This window comes from Protopterus annectens, chromosome 1.part1 (genome assembly GCF_019279795.1).
Source record: "Protopterus annectens isolate FY-2018-M chromosome 1.part1, PAN1.0, whole genome shotgun sequence".
NCBI lineage: Eukaryota > Metazoa > Chordata > Ceratodontiformes > Protopteridae > Protopterus > Protopterus annectens.
The window spans coordinates 75,688,370-75,708,925 of record NC_056726.1 but is presented as its reverse complement, the minus strand read 5'-3'; the positions used below and the strand labels follow the sequence as shown (position 1 = coordinate 75,708,925).

General features: G+C 37.5%; 1 protein-coding gene across 1 annotated transcript in view; it reads right to left on the bottom strand.

Moving 5' to 3' along the window:
• Positions 1-20,556, bottom strand: part of SNTG2 (syntrophin gamma 2) — a 4,306,282-nt gene that overhangs the window by 3,958,546 nt on the left and 327,180 nt on the right. The window lies entirely within an intron of this gene.

The window sequence follows — 20,556 nt, the reverse complement described above, 5'->3', positions numbered from 1 at the left end:
GTACAAACCCATGTTCATGCACATAGTACAATGACAGTGACTGATGTACCCAAGGATCTTTCAGAGAATGTTTTTCTAGGAAAATCAAAAGAATAGATGTGACACTGCATCTGTGAACTCAGATTGCTGCAGACCAGCAATACTTAACATGACTAGCAATAAGGAAAAAAATACAGCAGTTACCTTCAGCAGCAGCCAAGTTTATCAGAGTGGGTGAAGCCAGGAGAGTTTAGCTGTGAAGAATAGCCATGTGGTCCTCATTTTAATTACGTGTTCACAAAGTAAACAATAGAAGTAGCATGCCCACTCTTTGTTCTGTCATCACAATTCAGTGGTGACTGGCAGCTATTCGTTAAACATGAGCTATGATAAGCGACAAAAATAGAGCTCTAACGTAATTGGCTGTAGAAATGTTTCCTAATGAAATATTTTCCCACTGAGATTAAGATTTGTAGACCCCTTTTTAACAGGTAGATTGGAGAGCATGTATGGCAAAGATATATAGTTAATGGAAGTAGCTTATACAAAATAACAGTGCATTGTATATTGTATCAACATACTTACTATTTTGGAGTTGAGGAGAGGAAACAAACTGAGGTGCACAAAATAACAGTAATATTACCAAAATCCTGTGCAATGGATAAATGTAGCAGTTATCACTGTGTGCATGCGCACGCGAGCGTGAGTGGGTGTCTAGGTGAGTTGAAGTTCAACCATGTAATGTTAACAGAAAACTTTAATAAAATTGCTAAAATGTCATATGCCACACAGTATCTCACTAACAAACCAAAGATGACAAGAGTGTAACTTGTCAAACTGCATCCAGTAGAAGGCTGCATGGAATAATTCATATAAAGGACAGGTGCTAAAAATAGCTGAAGAAGTATAGAGAATCATTGTAACTTGTTGGTGGAATATTTTCATGTAGTCACCAAAGTACAGCTATAGTGGTCTGTAGCTGTGCTGTCTGCACTGAAAGGTCAAAACTATGAACAAAAACTGTGGCAAAGGATGTATTTGCCAAAAAAAAAAAAAAAGAACACACATTATAGACTACTCAAGTCAAGGTATGGTGTTTAAAATGGCTAATATAAAATTGCTGCCTCAGGCATTCATATTACATGAAACAACCATTGTTAAACTACACAACATGACATTTTGCTTACTTTGCTTAGTTATTCCCCACAAGGTAAAGGGATTTTCAAAAATACAAAACATCAGTGCCATAGACTGCAGATTGCTAAAAATTGACAGTGGTCCAAACAGTGACACTAAAAGAGAGTAAACAATCATTTTCATTTAACCATAAATGCTGTTTTAAAAGTAACCTTTGGAAAGAGTGTCAAAGAGTAACATATGACTGTGAATAGCAAGCTTAAACATCTGAAAAGATGTGTCTGCTAAGATGTGCCCTTCTACTGTGAACAGAATGGAAAAGCAGCACATAGATTCTAATAGGCCATACTTTCCAGGTGCTTTGCACCAACGTTAGGCTATCTAGTTATTATTGTGTATTTTCAAAAAATAAAAGAGAAAAGAAAAAAAATGAAAGGAAGGAAGAAGGAAGGAAAGAAAGAGAGAGGGAAGGAAAGGAAAATAGACATGTTTGCATCACTTCTCACAATGTAAATGTTGTATATACTTGCATTTACTGAACCACCTCATGCATCAATTGTATTACATATTTATCTGCCTTAAGGAATTTTCTATGCAGATCTTTTACCTGCTGGACTTTTATGAGTTGTCTTTAAAGGTCTTTCCCTAAGGGGCTTTGCAAAATTAATTACCATATAATTATATTATGTTGAAAATCCATTTTAAGGCAGTGGTAAGGGGTAAGCCTTTGAGATCTTAACCAGATATGTAATTTGATGGTTCAGGGTTATGTCACACCTGTTTATGAAGCTGAATCAACCGACTGTAGAACATGGTATATCTCCTGGTTAATTGATGTGTGGTGATCATCCTTATTATAAGTGATTTAGCTTATGAAACTTTCTTGGTTATGTATTTGTCTCACTGCTTTATTCACTCTGTTTCGCAAGCTGTAAAATGATCTGTAGTTCAAGGTAATTTTATACTTGTGACACTGGTAGGCTGACATGTATAACTGATACCACAAGTACAGTATACTTAATGGAATGTGAAGTTGATGAAATGGAGAAATGTCATTACACTTTTTGAACGGTTTCACATTTTCCTTCTACCTGTACTTACAAACTAGAACATGGGGATCATTTGAACTAAGCCATTACGAGATTTATAAGATATATTAATATATTGTTTGCCAAATAATGCTATGCCATTCCACACAGATATGTATGCTAGCATTGCTTGCAGAGACATGTTTGACTATATAAAACATTTTTGCTCAGAGTTACCAGTAATTATTGTTATTCAGTTTATTGAGGCTATGTTGACTGAAGTACATGAATCACACATGGGATTATCAAGCAGGGGATTCAGTGGGGGGGCATTAATATAATCATCTTCTCCCTCTTGATAAGATTTTCTGATTCATAGACCATCCTACCACTGAGGTTTACATCTAGTGGGGGCATCAGTATACAGAGTGGCCTCATGGGCAGAGCTGCATAATAATGTGGCAATTTGGGGAGCTGTTAATGCTAAATAGTCATGTGGTCTCCCCTGAAAATGTCAGCAGCTTCTCACTTTTGATGATCACAGTAAAGATTCACTGTAGAAGGAAAATGTAAATGCCAATAAAAGATGCAGGTCTCTTACTAATCCCTATGGAAGCAGTCACAGTGCAGGTATGTTCAGAAAAGATGTATGAGTCAGGGTATATGTTAGTGTGTGCATATTTATGTGCATGCGCACATGCGTGTGTGTGTGTGTGTGTGTGTGTGTGTGTGTGTGTGTGTGTGTGTGTGTGTGTGTGTGTGTGCATGTGTGTGTGTGTGTGTGTGTGTGTGTGTGTGTGTGTAAGTGTGTGTGTTTGTGTGTGCACATGAGTGGTGGAGTGTGTATGTAGGGTGAATGTATGAATGTATGACTGAGATTCACTGGAAAGGGTGTTGTTTGTTGTTGGTGTGTGTGTGTGTGTGTGTGTGTGTGTGTGTGTGTGTGTGTGTGTGTGTGTGTGTGTGTGTGTGTGTGTGTGTGTGTGTGTTTGTCTTTGTCAATGTGATTCATGGAGAACACTACTGGCATCCAGACTGACAGTGCTAGCACTAGTTTGAGTGCAATTTAAAGACATGCTAATAGCCCAATAGTGAGGCCTTTCTAATTGTGACTTAGTTTTCTCTAAATTACATTTATTCACCATCACAGTAATTGACATACCAGTGGCTGGGGCAGTTAGCCCTTTTCAAAAACAACCCTAAATTTAGGGAAATGGCTTGCAGTATTGGTTTTCTCTTAAGATGTTTGAACATATAGAATGAACCGTGTAGAGTCATGATATCTTTAAAATGTTCTCAAATCAAAATTATTAGGAAGAAATTATGTTATGTAATGCTTTCAATCTTCCCTTGATGAAAGTGGAAATTTACTTTTTTTTTTCCATATAGAGAAATGTATTATCTCATGCATGTGGGTTATGACTCTAAATTTCCAGAGGCTGTACAACTTCATGTAATGGCAAGTCATTGTGTTGTTACATTACTGGTCTGTCTTCTTGAGACATGGTATTCCTGATGAGGTAATATCAAACTATAGTCTACAATCTTAGTCAAAGGTTTCATAATGTTGTGAAACAGTGGCAATTTATGCACACTACTTCATGACTATGAAACCACAGTGTAAAGGACAAGAGGAAAAATAGTACAAACAATGACAGATCTTCTTAGCATCATGACAGTTCTAACAACTCATAGGTTCATAGGTTGGTATTAGGCTGTCGACCCTAGGGCCTATACAAGCCTAGCCATAACAATTCCCTGGATATTTCTTCCCACACTATTTACTTCCCTGGACCCGTCTAGCAGGACGACTGACATGATCCCCAGGGAGAATTTCCTTTCTCCCATCCAATCATCAAGGTTCCTTTTGAAGAGGGACAATGAGGCACTCTGCTTGACATGTATGGGCAGTCTATTCCAGAGTCTGGGGAGTCTCTGGGTCAGGAACCTATCCCTCCAGCATGTTTTGTTTATTGTGGTGACAAGGTTTAGATCCTTGGAGCATGTGTCTCTGAGGGATTGGGATTTCTTTAAGTGTAACATGTCCAACAGATCTGGGTTTTACATGGCCTTGTATGTTAAGCAGAGATCGCCTCTGAGTAGACGATATGCGACAGAGTACAGCTGGAGTCTTTTAAGGCTGTCAGCATAGGGCATCTGCTTTAGGCCTGTGATTCTTTTAGTGAGGTATTTCTGCGGACTTTCCAGTTGTTGCAGATGTCTTGAGAGGTACATACCAAATGGGGCATTGTATTCTATAATGGGTCTAATGAGGGATGAGTACAGTGGGACAATGACCTCCTTTTTTCTGGATGAAATGCCCTTACTGATGAGGTGTGCCACATAGAAGGATTTCCTGACAGTTGTGGCGATGTGGTTATCGAAAGTGAGACCACTGTCCACTTGTGTCCCTAAGTCTCATCATACTTTCGGTGTTTAGTATACTGCCACCTATGTGGTAATTCACGGGTACATGTTTTTTCCCAAAGAAGATAACTATACATTTCTTGGCATTCAGCTTGAGCCCATGGCTCTGGCACCATGCATCTGTTTCTGTGAGGCTCCTTTGTAGAGTATCCACATCATTTGGGGATTCAATAATGGCTCCCAGTTTGCAGTCATCTGTGAACTTTGTTAGCCAGAGTTGCTTAGTGTTTTGAACTTTTTTGTCAGTTCTAGAGTACAGATATATGCTTCTGCAATGTTCAGGCCATTTTCATCTCAGTTCTTGATGGTAGATGTTTCGAGTTTAAGATAACTACCTCATATTCTTTATTATTATCTGACAGTAAAACTATATCGGTACAATTATTGTAGGAACATCAGTGCAAAAAAAGTTGTACTTTCATAAATCATCCACAGATTTCTATATCTTGCAAAAAGGAGGAAAAAGGAGGAATACTAACACAACTTACGCAATTTTGGTTTTCTGCAGAAAACTTCTTGAAATGTATTGTAAATTGCTCAAACAGAGCAGCCAATGTCATATCTAATAGAAATGCTTGATATGCAAGTTTACAGAAGAAACAGTGAGCATTTTTTAACAGTCAGGTTTCAGTGATACTGTGAGTCCAGATAAGAATAATTTCTTTCACTGTCCAGAGCTGCAAGAATCTATACCATCCTGGCAAAGCTTAATTGTGTCAACGGTATGAGAAGTAAGTTCGCCAAGAAGGCTCATCACCTCAAAGACTTATCCCATATGAAGTCTAAACAACCTATTCCAATTTTACAAGTTCTAGAAAGAGACTGTTTTAGACTTTTTGTACATATTCTAAAAATGGGCAAATTAAAAAAAAACATTTTATAGTGACTTTACATTATGTATCTAATTATTGAGGCCAGCTTTTTTCATATAGTCAAAATGCTTTCGTTTTCATTGTATTAAATGATGCATATAGTTAGTGCACAGTCTATAAAATGATGTGTGTAATATTTTTTTTTTGATCGATCCATTTTTTTCTAAAGTAAAGAAGATGTTACATTGATAACTATTCACGAAGTGTCTATGTAAAGTCTCTTCAAATGGGTGTTTCAACTAATGTGAGTGTAGTATCATGTGACCTTCTTACATGGACATTTCAGTATAACCTCTTGAAGAATACGCATTGTGTCTTATGACTTTTCTGTCTGCCGGATATACTGATTTGACTCTGGGTATAACAGTCAACATGTATGACCATGTCTAATTTAAACCTTTTAATTTATGTAGCAGCAGTTTATTTCATGGTGCCAGATTGTAATAATATTATCAGATGCACAGATATCTTAGCATCTGATATAAAGGAGTTAGATATTTCCAGTCCTTTACAACTATACTGCCTTGTGAGTTGGTATGTAGCAGAACTCTTCACAATGATGCTAGACAACAACAGAAGTTGCAACCAGCTGGTACTTCGCTATATACTGAACACCTCACTTGCTTGTTTACCTCTGCAGACATAGAGCCTAAGTAAGCCTAGCCAACAAAGTTCCCTGGCTTACGCCAACCCAAGAAAGTTAATTTCCTGTGCCCCTGTTGAGCATAGCCACAGAAGTGATCCCAGGGGTGTATTTCCTATTTCCCATCCACTCATCAAGATTTTTCTTGAAGAGTGTTAATGAGGAACTTTGCTTGACATAGATGGGTAGCTTGTTCCAGAGTATGGGAAGTCTCTGGGATAGGATTCTATCCCTCCAACATGTCCTGTTTATTGTAGTGACATGATTTAGGTCCCTAGATCATGTAGCTTGGAGGGATTGGGATTTCTTTAGGTGTAGCATGTGCAACAGCTCTGGGTTTGATATAGCTTTATATGTTAGGCAGAGATCACCTCAGAGTAGGTGATAAGCTACAGAGTAAAGCTGGAGTTTTTTGAGACGGTCAATGTAGAGCATCTGTTTGAGGCTAGTAATCCTGTTTGTGAGGTACATCTGTGGCCTTTCCAGCTGCTGCAGATGTCTTGTGAGGTACATTCCAAAAGGGGCATTGTACTCTATAATGGGTCTAACGAGTGCCAAGTAGAGGGGAACAATGACCTCTTTTTTCCTGGATGAGAACCCTTTTGTGATAAGGTGTGACATGGAGAAGGATTTCCTGACTACTGTGGCAATGTGATTATCAAAGGAGAGATTACTGTCCACCAGGGGTCCCAAGCTCTCTTATCACACATTCGGCATTAAGAAGACTGCCGCCTATGTGGTAGTTCATGGGTACAAAGTTTTTACCAAAGGGGATAACAATGCACTTTTTGAAATTGAGCTTGAGGCCATGGCTCTGAAATCAGGCATCTGTCTCAGTGAGGCCCTTCTGTAGGATGTCCACATCATTTGGGGACTTGACTTTAGCTTTTAGTTTGCAGTCATCTGTGAACTTCATTAGCCAGAGGCCTTCTGTGTTAGCCTGTACTTCAGAGAAGTATATATCAAACAGGAGAGGTCCCAGGACTGAACCCTGTGGTACTCCACTTGTCACTGGTTTGAAGTCAGATTTGGAGTCTGCAACTTTTACAGTGTGAGTTCTGTCAGTGAGCCAGTTGGCAACCCATCTTGTGACATAAGGATTTATACCTAGTTTAGTGAGTTTAGCTATAATTCCAGAATGGGGGATGGTGTTGAAAGCCTTGGTGAGGTCAAGATAGGCTGTGTGAACCACCTTATCCTCGTTTACGGCTTTGGTGACTGCCTCAAAGAAGTCAATCAGGTTCAGGAAGCATGATCTGCCTTTCACAAACCTGAACTGGGTGGGGTCTAGACTTTGGAGGTTACCAATATCTTTCTTTATGAATTCCATGATGATACGTTCCATGGCTTTGCTGACCAGGCTAGTCAGGCTAATAGGGCAATAGTTCCAAGGATCAGTGGTGGCTCCCCCTTTGTGGAGTGGGATAACTGTTGCTGTGCGCTATTCAGTGGGCAGAAAGCCTGATGTGAGGCTATGATTGAACATGGTGCTTAGGTGGGGAGCCAGTTCATTCTGAAGTTTGTGTAAAATGCAGCCTGGGATGTTCTCCGGTCCTATGGATGCTGTGTTTTTGGCTTTAGAGAGTGCTGCTTTTACCTGTGTAGTTGTAATTACAGGGACTCTGCATTCTTCCTGTATAGATATGGGCCCTTTGGGGGGTAAGAGGGGGATAAAGTTAGCACTGAACCTATCTGCCAGGATGTTGGCAATATCAGTTGGTTCTGTAATTTTTGTGCCATTGTGCTGTAACTCAGAGCAGATCTGGGTGTTGCCATTGAGATTCTTGACATAGCTATAGAATGCTTTGTGGTTGTCCTTAGAATCAGTGCTGATCTTGTTTTCATAGCTAGCTTTGGAGGATCTTATAAGTGATCTCAGCTTCTTACTGAGGCTGACCAGGGAGCTCCTCCACTCATGGGATTTTACTCTCTTTTGCAACAGTTTCCTCCTTCTGTTGTAGAGTTTGTTTATGGTAGGGGACCACCAGATTGGCTTCCTTTTTTTGGAGGATAGCGTCTTGGTTCTGTTTGGGATAGCACGATCCATGCACTCGTGTAAGTGCTTATAGAGTGCATTTGTGTAGGATTCAGCAGTCGTAACTGTATTGTCCATCTGCATGGGTGTCATGAAGTTCACCACTTCTGTCTTAAGAAGCATGAAGTTGGCTTTAGAGAAATTTTTTACCATGCTTTCCTTAATGGGGGGTGGGGGCGGGATGTGGTTATCTAGGGTGATTAGCTTATGGTCAGATGTGACCAACGAGGAGTTGACACCGGTCACTCATGTTTGTTATGACTAGGTCTAGGATATTGTTGCCCCTGGTGGGGGTGTGGATAAGTTGATCCTGGGCACTGGAGTTTATGAATTCCAGAAAGCACTGAGCGAAGGAGTTGGTACATGAGTAGTTTTCCCAGTTAATGGTGGGGTAGTTGAAATTGACCAATATTAGTGTGTTTGGTTGAACCCTAATATTTTCCAGTATATCAAGAAAAGAGGAGTGGGAATCCTGGGGCATGGTGGGGGATCTGTAGCAAGCTAGAATTTGGACTGCAGTTTTGCCCAGAGTTAGTTGCACTTGGATAACCTCGGATGCATTATGCTGAGCAACTAGCCTGGAGGTCTGGATATCTTTAATGAATGTGGACACACCTCCACCACTGGTCCAGGTTAGATGACCGAAAAGTCTGGTATGAGTTTTAGCCTGGTAATGCAGGGGTGCTCTCTGGAACCTTGAACCAAGTCTCAGTCACTGCACAGATATCGATGTTCTCCATTTTAAGGAGTGCCTTGAGTGAGTGCATTTTGAGATTTAGACATCTAGCATTGAGTAGCATTACCCTCAGTTTTTGCTTTCCTGTTCCTGTTATGGTGGTGAATTTGTCATTTGAACCTTGCCTAAAAAAAGGCACTATAGGGGTGGCAAGAGCCTTTGCCATTATCCGGAATCCCAGGGGTGACAGGTGCAGGCTATCTCTGGCAAAGCATCTTGGTCTGTTGACCATGCTGTTCCAGGCAGACAGATACTGGATCCCCTTAGAATGACACCAGAAGCTTAGCCAATTGTTGAAGTCAATCATTTTGTCCTTATACTGCGGTATCATTCTGGGTGATGGCAAGATGCTACTCAGGGCTAGGGTCATACCTGCCTGGGCTACAAGATCAGAGAGCTCTTCCATGTCTCTTTTCATGTAGTCCAGGGAGGTACATCTCAGGTCATTCACTCCAACATGGACAATCACAGAGTCATATTTGTACTTGTTGTGGAGTGACCTGAGTGCATGGGTTATGTGGCGGATTCTAGCACCCAACAGGCAGCTGACAGTAACCTTCTCCTTGTTTAGCCTGGTGAGTGGGACTTCAGTGCACCTGACTATAGAGTCACCTATGATTAGTGTGTTGGGTACGTTGTTTTGCCTTATGGGCTGTGGTTGAGTGGCACACTGAATCTGTGGGCTATGTGTCATTTGGGTTGTGTTGGTGGGGGGAGGTTGTTTGTGTTTCTGCTTTGTGGGTCTCTGTTGTTTGAGAAGATTATTATTGAGAGCCTCCACAAAGGTTTTTGTGTTTCTATATGTGGATTTTGGTGGTGTTGGTTTAGTGGGACTAAGTGATGATTGTGATGTGATGCAATTGTTTACCTTCTCCTTTTGACTGTCAAGTTCAGTCTTGGATGGAGAGAGCTTTACCTCCAGTTTGGCTAGATAAGTGCATCTCTCACAGGTTGTAGTGTTGGGTGGTAGGAGAAGAGGGTTGTCTGTGTACATGAGGCAATTGCTATATTGCCCCAAAATGCCCAGATTCATCAGATAGACGGGAGAGAACACTGGGAGCTGACACTTGGGCATGCCTGAATAAAAACTATTTTCCTCTAGACAAGTGAGGAAAGTGAGTACAAGAGCTGTTTTTCTCTAAGTAACTGAGGAAAGTAAGTACACAATCTATTTTCTTCTTGGCAATGAGGAAGGTTGAGTGCTATAGTAATTTGTAGTTTATTTAGTGCTCACAACAAGTTCTTAACAACTGCTGAGAATGAATAAGCAAATTCAAGTGCTAAAGCTAAGAATCTGGATCTGGATCTTGTAGATAGGCTACCTATTGCTTACCACTCCCACTGATAAGCTAGAAGGCTTCCCTCCAACACAGAAAGGCTTGGGGGCACAGTAGCTTGCAAACAGTCCTGGATACAGCAAATCTGTATCTGGATTAGACTACTTACAGGAAAGGCAGAAAGCAAGCTTGGAATTTATATATATATATATATATATATATATATATATATATATATATATATATTTTTTTTTTGTTAGTTAAGTGGGTTGGCTTTTTCAAAAAGTTCTCTCTTATCAGAAAGAATGAGCTAATGACAGTAGCAAAAACTTTAAATGCAGTACAAGCTAGAACACTTGAGTGTGTAGCAATATTAAGGCAAATGCAGTTTAAATAAATGCAGATCAGTTAAAATGACAAAAACAAATCTATGAAAAATCAAATAAGAGCACTTGAAAACTTAAAAGCACACAGAACAGCAAATTAAGGTATTAAGGTAGAAGACAGTTATGTAAGAGCAGCTCAAGAAAGTATAAGTATTTTTTTTTTTTTGGAGAGGGAGGGAACATAGCAGATTAAAATGCTATAGGGGATGTCCTTCCCAACTCCTCTCTCTGTACACAGCAGAGGAGGTGGGACTGATAGGAGTGTCTGAAATTAAAATATGTTCTCACTGTACTCACTTGAGTGAGCAAATGAGATGGGCACAGTAGGAGTGTCCAAAAACAGATTTACAGCAGGGACGGATAATTCCAAAGCCACCAAGAGTTAACTCAGAATTTCAAAAGCAGTCTAACAACTTTCAATGTATCCAGAGGGCTACACTTTTTCACACTTCAGGCAACTAACTGCAGCTAGACAGGGAGTACAGTATTCAAGTGAAACAATTATCTACAAATTTCTATTAAACAACTGCACAGAAAAGTATACTTAAATCAGTTTTTGTCAGTTGATTTATGCAGGTGAATCTCAGCAGCCGACCACTCGGAAGATGAGCAGAATGATTAAAAAATGTGACCAGCACAGATTATACTGCAAGCAGAAACCCCCGGGCTAAGTTAACACAGAATCTCATAAGCAGTCTAACAACTTTCAGTGTATCCAAGTGGTTACACTTTTTCACTTCAAGTAACTAACTGCAGCTAGACAGGAAGTACAGTATTCAAGTGAATCAATTATCTACAAAATTTTAATCTTCAATAAGTGCAGAGAAAAGTATACTTAAATCAGCTTTTGTCAGTTGATTTATCCAGGTGAATCTCAGCAGCCAACCACTCGGAAGATGAGTAGAATGATTAAAAAATGTGACCAGCACAAAGCAGAAATCCAAATCCCCAGGCTAGGTTAACACAGAATTTCAAAAGCAGTCTAACAACTTTCAATGTATCCCGATGGCTACAGTTTTTCACACTTCAGGCAACTAACTGTAGCTAGACAGGGAGTACAGTATTCAAGTGAAACAATTATCTACAAATTTCTAATCTTAAATAAGTGCAGAGAAAAGTATACTTAAATCCGCTTTTGTCAGTTGATTTATTCAGGTGAATCTCAGCCAACCACTCGGAAGATGAACAGAATGATTAAAAAATATGACCAGCACAGATTATAATGCAAGCAGAACCCCCAGGCTAAGTTAACACAGAATTTCAAAAGCAGTCTAATAATGTTCAATGTATCCAGATGGCTACACTTTTTCACACTTCAGGCAACTAATTGCAGCTAGACAGGAAGTACAGTATTCAAGTTGAGGCAAATCTTCACCAGCTGCTTCTTCTCATGTGGTTTATTCCTATAGATCCTTTGCTGAATACTGTAACTTGCCTGATTAACTGTACGTTTGCAATTGAGGTAACCGTCCAAATACAGCTAATTTTTAAGTGCTACAAAGTCCTATATTTGCTAAAGCTTCTTTGATGGATATTGCATCTTACCAAATAACTCTATTGATACTGTATAGAGTAAAGTTAAATATTGTTAATTTGAGGTGATGCAGTGTTCACTACTTGGAGATGGCTCCTATATACAATTAGAATGGTTTTGCTCCATGGAAGGGGTAAGCAGACCACCATGGCAGTCTCTTACAACTTGAATGTCTGTATAAACCAATACTTGAATGCTTGTTCACTGGGAGAATCCATGCACCGGACAACAAAGAAAGTATTTCACTCACTTTTATTATGATTTTCATACAGATGTGCAACATGGTTTGTACTCAGCAGTGTTCAAAGATTTCACAGGGATGAATATTGCCAACTGAACTCATCACTGTAGAAAGTGCTTATCATTCAACTATCAATGTGTATGAATGTATAATGTGTGAAAAAATATATACTATCTCCCTAGAAATAGAAAATCAGAGCAGTTGTTTTATCACCTTGAAATGCATGTATTTACTTATTTATTTGTAGTCATATACTTTATTTGCAACATGTAGTCCAGAATATCATACAAAACTGCTATATATAAAAAAAATATCACTCGACTGGTCTGGCCAACTGTATAACTCCGAACCAAAAAAAAAAAAATCATCATGTAATGATAGAAAAAATTGTAGTCTCCTGTCTGAAATTGAACGTTTAGATCAAATTATTACTAATGATTTACTATTTGATGAATTTGAAATGTGTTTTAATGCACAATTCACTTGGGTAGAAAATCAAATAACAAACAGTATGACAGAAAATGTAGAAAATTGAGGAGAGATTTACAACAGTATGAAAAGGGTGAAGCGTATAAGTTTAGTACCAACACAAGAAATACGAATAATGTTGATAGAAATGAATTGATAAATGAAGGGAATGAAGGAAAACACTATACACATAATACTGGAAGAAATGGAGGGTCTTATAATTCAAAAGGTTTTTTAGGAGGAAGCAAGTGGAGAGTCCAAAACAACAAGTGGAACAGGAGACAAGACAGCTGGCAAGGAAACAGTTGGGGAAGAACAAGGAATTACATGTGAATAAAAAGATTATTACAAATGATGAAATTATAAAACATAGTGATGTACACTATAGTATGGGAGACTTCAGCATATACAACTATACACAGATTAAATTAAGTAAGGAATTTTTTAAACTGTTATCTAAAGGAATGAAATATATCCCCAACAACAGTGGTAATATAGTGGATTATATTATAGATTTTAAAAAAAATTTAAGAAAGCTAAATTTAGCTGTATATTTTAAAGAGAAAAACACAATAGAAAAGGATGAATTTAAGAAAAAAAGCATATTTACACCCCCCTAAACAATACCATGGCTATATATGAAAAAGTCGTTCTCAATGAGTTATATAAATACATGAATAAAGGAACAAAACATCAACACAATTTATGTTATAAAGAATATGAAATAATGAGACAAATTCAGGCTAGTAATAATATAAGAATAATGAAGCCTGACAAGGGAGGGGGAGTAGTAATATACGATGTTGATGAATATAATAACAAAATTAATAGTATATTATTTAATTCAGGGAATTATGAGGTCACATATATTAATGAAGTCAACATTGGATATCATAAAGTGGATTTAATTTTAGAAGAAATGTTATTAGATAACAGAATTAATATTAATTTATATGAATTTTTAAAGGAAGACTCGCCCATTATTAGTACTATAGTTGGAATTCCCAAAGTCCACAAAAATATATTAGAACCTCCTTTTCAACCCATCATATCGGGGAGTAAATCTAAAACTTTTCCATTTGGTAAAGTAGTGGATGGCTGGTTAAAAACCTTATACACAAAGATTGGTCATATTGTGAAGGACTCGTGGGATTTTCTAGGTAGATTGGACAATCAATACATTACTGATGACTGCACATTAATTACTATCGATGTTGTCGATCTTTTTTCCAGTATCCCTTTAGAGGAAGGACTAACCAGATTCCAAAACAGTATACAGAAATATAGTGATATGGAATGGGACAAAATAAGTCTAATAATGGACTTTATGGAGGTAGTTTTGACTCACAATTATATTATGTTTCAAGGGGAATACTATAGGCAAAGTAAAGGAGTAGCAATGGGGGCTGCTTGTGCCCCCATGTATGCCAATCTATTCCTCTTAAATTGGGAGGAAGAATTCATTCTATCAAGTAAATGGAAATCTCACATAGCATGTTACTTAAGATTTTTGGACGATGTCTTTGTAGTGTGGAGGGGAAATGGAAGTACCATCAATGAATTTATAACCTATCTCAATACCAGATGTAATTATTTATGGTTTACATTCAATATGGACAAGAAGAGCATAGCATTTTTGGACACCAGAATTACAATAGTTGACCATGGATTTAAGTCCAATTTATTTAGGAAAGAAACTTTTAGTAATGATTATTTAGAGTTTACATGCTGTCATCCCCTACACCAAAAGAGGAGTATAATAAAAGGGCAATGTATTCGAGCTGCCAGAATGACCTCCTAGTACTCTGACATGGTGTTAGAAATGGATAATATAGGTAAAATGTTTGAGGCAAGAGGATACCCAAAGGAAATTATTATGGACATCACAGAATACATTAAGAAAGAATGGGGGAAAAATATAAGCCAATATTAGGCAGAGAGAATAGTGGTGTACTAGGACATAATAGACCTTTGGAAACAAATGATTTTACTAGAGCATGTATAATACAATATGCACCAGAGGTGAATGGCATTAAAAATATAATTCGGAATAATTGGAATATTTTAAAAACAGATGATAGTGTTTATAAGACAGTGGGAGATGGACCAAAATTTGCATATAGAAATGGTAACAACCTTAAGACAAGATTTGGGATGAAAAAGAGTTTGAGTTATAAACAACTGGACAGGGGAACAACCAGATGTGGGAGGTGTAATCAGTGTAAATACATCATACCAGCTACGACCATCACTCTGGAAGATCCCCATAGTACAATTATAAGGTTTCGAAAAGGTAATTGCAGGACAACCCATGTGGTGTATCTGGCAAAGTGTACAAAATGTCCATGTTATTATGTAGGGATGACCGTTAGATGTCTGAGGAATAGAATATATGAGCATTACTACAGGATAAAAAGACAGGATACAAATAATGCATTATGGAGACATCTCAACGGTAATAGTATCTGCAGCTCCTTTGATTTTGGTATATTAGAATCTATTAAACCTAATCCTAGGGGTGGGAATATAAAATTATCATTGAGAGAAAAGGAAACAAGATGGCAAATTAAGCTTAATGCTTCTGAATTTCCAGGGCTTAATGATACTATATCTATTAGGTCAGTTTTAGAGAAGTATAGGTGAAGAGCAAACACGAGGAATATTCAGGTAAGTCATGGTAGAAGTAATGATAGGTCAGGTCATTATTGGGGACCGTACATATATAGCATTATAAATATCAGACATTCTAGATTTTTAACATTTTTAACACTTTGTACATATAACTGTATATATTATGTGAACTGTTTGTATTATCAGTAAATATGTATTATTGTGTCTTTATATCAATTATGTTTGACGAACAGTCTCAACACAAGTTTTAATTGTGATAAAAAAGAAAAGAAATAAGTGATAGGTAGATATTGTGGAATCATGCACTGAGCACTTTAAATTTTAATTAGTTTGTATAGCATACACGTTTTTAGTTTTTGATTGGTTTAGGGCCATATATAAAGTGGATAATGGCTGTTAGTAATGGTTCTGATGAAATCTACTATAGTAGATGAAAGCGCTCAACCAGTTTTTACTGTTATTTTGACATTTAAATAAAAGGAAAGTGGTTACATCTTCGTGGTCAGTGCATATTTCTGTGACTAAAACTGCTATATATAATTGAGAAAAAAATACCTGTCACCTGCTGGTTGAAAAATTTTCAAAATAATGTAAATTAATGACTCCAAATATTTAAACTAAATAAGTCACATTGCCAGTTAAATTTGACCCTACTTCCACATTATAAAACAATCAAATCCTAATCTATTATACTTGAAATGCCTACGCAATCTAGTATTACTACAAAGAAACCTACATAAGCAAATATACCAGAAATGAGCCAGGGAATCATCTTATTACACAGACAGTCTCAATGAGAATGAAGGTATTATATACAGGTCTGAAATCCTCATGAAGTAATCAGAATTTATTGATTAATCATTGATCCCTTTTATTTTAGAAGGGTGAACTGATTAGTAATACAAACAATACCATCAATAGTGGCAACATTTTACCATACTAATTCACTCCAAATGAGTTTAATGTACATCATATTTATTTTTGCAAGAAACACAGTATGCACATCATACAGATATATATTGCTCACTATCAAATGCTGATTGAAAAAATTGAAATTTTCCTAACAAATGACAAAATATGCAGTCAGATTGCTCTTTAGAGTTGTTTTCCACTGATAAATAAAGTACAGTGGGAGACTGCAAAGCAGGTCCTAGGGAAAAAGTGTAAACTTTTATTATGAGATTAACATGCACTGTTCTCTGTTATCAGTCATATAGAAGAACATAAATTGTAATAACTGTTATATTCTTATTTATCATTAATGACCATGTTACCTAGTATTAAACGATTTCTGTTTGTTTCAAAGGTGGAAAAGTAAAATAATAATGATGATAAATAACAGTGATCACTTTATACTTTTTAGCTATAGTCTGAAGAATTATTGTATCTCCAAGCCAACTTCAGACACAACTTATCCTCTAAACTGCCTACTGGATACTGCAAATGCTGCTTTTTATGCCTACTGTTATTATGTATCACACCTTGCAATGAAATATTCCTAGGATTAAGGTCTGCCCAGACTTGTCCATGTAATTGGAAGAGGCACTCTGCACATTACTTATGTTATTTATTTATTTATTTATGTATTTATTTATTTATTCACCTTGTTAAATGGGGTAAAGCACTGATCCAAATGGACCTATTTCAGGCTCAGTCTGGACAAATACAAATGACAGTGGACAAGCAGGGTAACAAGAAGCATTATAAATACAAACAAAATATTGTGTGCAAATAGCAAAGAATCAATAACAGTGGTAATACTACACAATATAGAGGACAAGGGTAATGGATGGTTTGAGTAAGGAGAGAAGAAGAAGAAGAAGGGAGAGAAATAGTGAAGAGACAGAGCACAACATGGAACAGATAAAAAAATTAGGCGCATATAGAAATTAACTCTATACAATATATGCAGTGTAGAAGATATATCACAAATTAGTGTAGGGAAATAATCTGAAAAAGACAGATGTGCCTGACAGGTGAAGAGGGGAGTAAGGAATGCATGATATGTCCAAAGGGAAGGCATTTGTAAATTGACTTGGTCATGAGATAATCTTTAAGCTGAGCACAAAATAATGGGTATGGCATGAGGTCTTTAAGATAAGTAGGGAGGGATTGCCAGAGTTTGGGACCTAGGATGAAGAAAACATGGTTTAGTGCAATGAAGTCTGGTTCTGGGATACTGAAGAAGTGAACTAGAGTAGTTAAGACTTTTTGGATTGTAACTGGGAGGTTGTCTAAAGAGGTTGGAGGCAAGAGGAAGGGCAGGATTATTCTTTGAGGAGCTTATAGAATTGGGATCCTATAAGCAGGGTGGCATGTTGTTGGACAAGATTCTAACTGGCTTTATTATTTTCTAGGGAGTAAGGTAATGAAATAGCAGATAGAGTTGCTTATAATCTAGATTGTGGAGGACTTTTTTGTTGCTGCTGACACCAGTCAAAGTCCATAATCAAGCTGGGCAAGTAGAATGCCTTTGCCTATGGCACTCCTGGTTGGTCTGAAGAGAAAGGGAGACATTTTATAGGACCAAAATAGGAGGGAATTCATTTTATTCTGTATTTGTTATGAGTGAGGATGAACATTGAGTGTAGGATCAAATTACATACCAAGGTATTTGAAGGAGATGACTTGGCAAGATGGTCAATGATAAGAAGTGATTGAGAATTGTTCCTGCTATTTAGGGAGGTACCAAACAGCATTGCTTTAGTTTTGGAAATGTTCAGTATTATTTTTTGTTATTAAGCCATTTGAAATGAGAGAGAAAAATTCTACTTGCAATTTTTTTATGGCAAAGGGGGTCAAATTTGAGTGAAATAAGATCATGTGATCAGCATAAATGAAGACAGAGAGAGAGAGGTGAGAGAGGTCAAATGGCTGGATATTAATGAACATGGAAAAAGAAGGGGAGCCATAAGAGATTCCTTAAAGGAGAGGGGTTGGATGCAGAGATGGTGATCTGAAACTCAATAGAGAAGTACCAATTAGTAAGATGATTTTTAAACCAGAGAGCTGTATCTGGGATAATTCCTGTATTATTTAGGTGACCTGACAGAAAGCTATGGTCAACTAGATCAAAAGATCTGGTAAAGTCAATATGTATGGCATAATAAGAAAGCCTCTGTCCATAGCCAGAAGGATGTTATCAGCAAGTATCCAGAGTGCTGTAGAAGTGCTCTCACCAGCCCAAAAGTCATGCTGATTAAAGGATAGTAGATGGTATTGGGAGATATAATGGATGATTTGGTTGTATACTCATTTTTCAATAATTTAATGAATTATGGGAAGAAATGATATGGGCCAGAAGTCAGTGATTTGGGATGGGATTAGTCTTTTTGGGGAAAGGTTTAACAATGTTATTACTATGTAATATACATGGGGAAGAATACAAGCATGCCAAGCATGTCCTAGTAAACTGCAGGATAATAAGCCTGAAGTGTGACGGACACCAAGAACAACTTAAAGCTAACAAGGCAGACTAAAGGTATGTTGGCTTATGTTAATAAATATTTACTAACTGATGGCCAATCAGACCTAACTCACTGAATACAGGCTCATTAAACATATCATTAGTGTTAACTTTAGGGCCTCTTACATATGATAATTCCATAGGTTCATTGATGTTGGAGCTAGTAAATTTGAGGATGAGAGACTTAGGTGGGCTTGCGACCTGCAAAACTCCTGATGTGTCTCATTTTCTTTCCAAGAAGTATTGTACTTATCTGGTTAGTTTCAATGTATTAGGGGTCAGTGATGACATTTCAACGTAAGCCACTGATCTACAAAAATGTTAAAAGATTAAATACCTATTTGTTTCATAATATAACAGTACATAGCCCATTAATTTTCTGACCTTTTTAAAATATAAATGTACTTTTGTCACTGTGACACTGCCAGCCCAGCTATCTGGAATTTTGTAAATAATTCTATGTCATTTGTGAATTTTGATATGATTTATACAGAACTGTATGTTATGTACTGAGCTTCAAGAATGTAACCACAGCATGCCCTGCTGAAACATAGAAGATTAACTCATACCATTTCAAGAAAATATGTTGAAATTAAGTGCTTTATGATGTGCTATAAAAGGTAGTTTCAATGCAGCAAGAAGACAGGATGTCTAGAGCTAGAAGTTTTTTTTTGTATTGTCCTGGAGAGAAGCAATTACTAGGATTAAAATATAAAAGTATTTAATTGTTTTATGACTTTCAATTCTGGGCAGACATCTGAGATGTATTTTTACCCCAGAGATGTTAGTTTCTGTTAGTCTGAGAACTGAAGGCTGGTGACAAAGGGTGATGTCATTCAGGCTGATCCAGCAGTAATATTTAATACTGATTTAAAAACTCTCTCAGAAAAAGACATTGCATTTTGTATTTGTCTGTGGATCTGACAACATCCACTCATCATTATCACCATCTGCACTTTCCTTGCTAATAGTAAGTAACTAGGCAAAAGTAATTTCTCTTAGAGATAGGAATATAGTAAAGATTAGTTTAGATGTTTTCTGTATGTTGTTTTAAAATATTTCCTGTGATTCTGAACTCTAAAATGATTGTGTTTGTTGATTGAGTATTGTCTTGTTCTTTTATTATTTATTATTAAATATCTTTGTGGCTGATATTTGTGAGACATATTTAAGCTCTTAGAGTAGCTGCATATGTATTTGGTGACACTGTACACACCAGTCCTTAATAGCCTTGCAAGTCTTGGTTACACTTACCATTTGGCTAATAGTAACAGTACACAGTAGGATTGGTCACCCTTGGTAAGGGCCCTAAAACAGCTGATAAGGAGGGGTTGGTGGCAGTGATAATTACCTTAGAGTCTGTGCAGAAGGGGGCATAGCTAGCAAAACTGTGCCAGCCTTCCCCAGGTGTGTGTGTGTGTGTGTGTGTGTGTGTGTGTGTGTGTGTGTGTGTGTGTGTGTGTGTGTGTGTGTGTGTATGTATCAAATCTCAAAGTGTGTTTGTGTCAGCTATTTGGGCAGGGACACAAAGCACTGGTTGGACAGAGAGGGTGCTGGAGGGCTTGGATTGACCCCTCAGCTGAGATCTTAACCCTATAGCTGTGCCAGTGGAGAGTCTTACTGGGGATCTGGAGAAAGAGGGAGAAACCAGCCCAAGACTGATTGTGATCTCTGTGTGCTCTTAAGGGAAATTGCA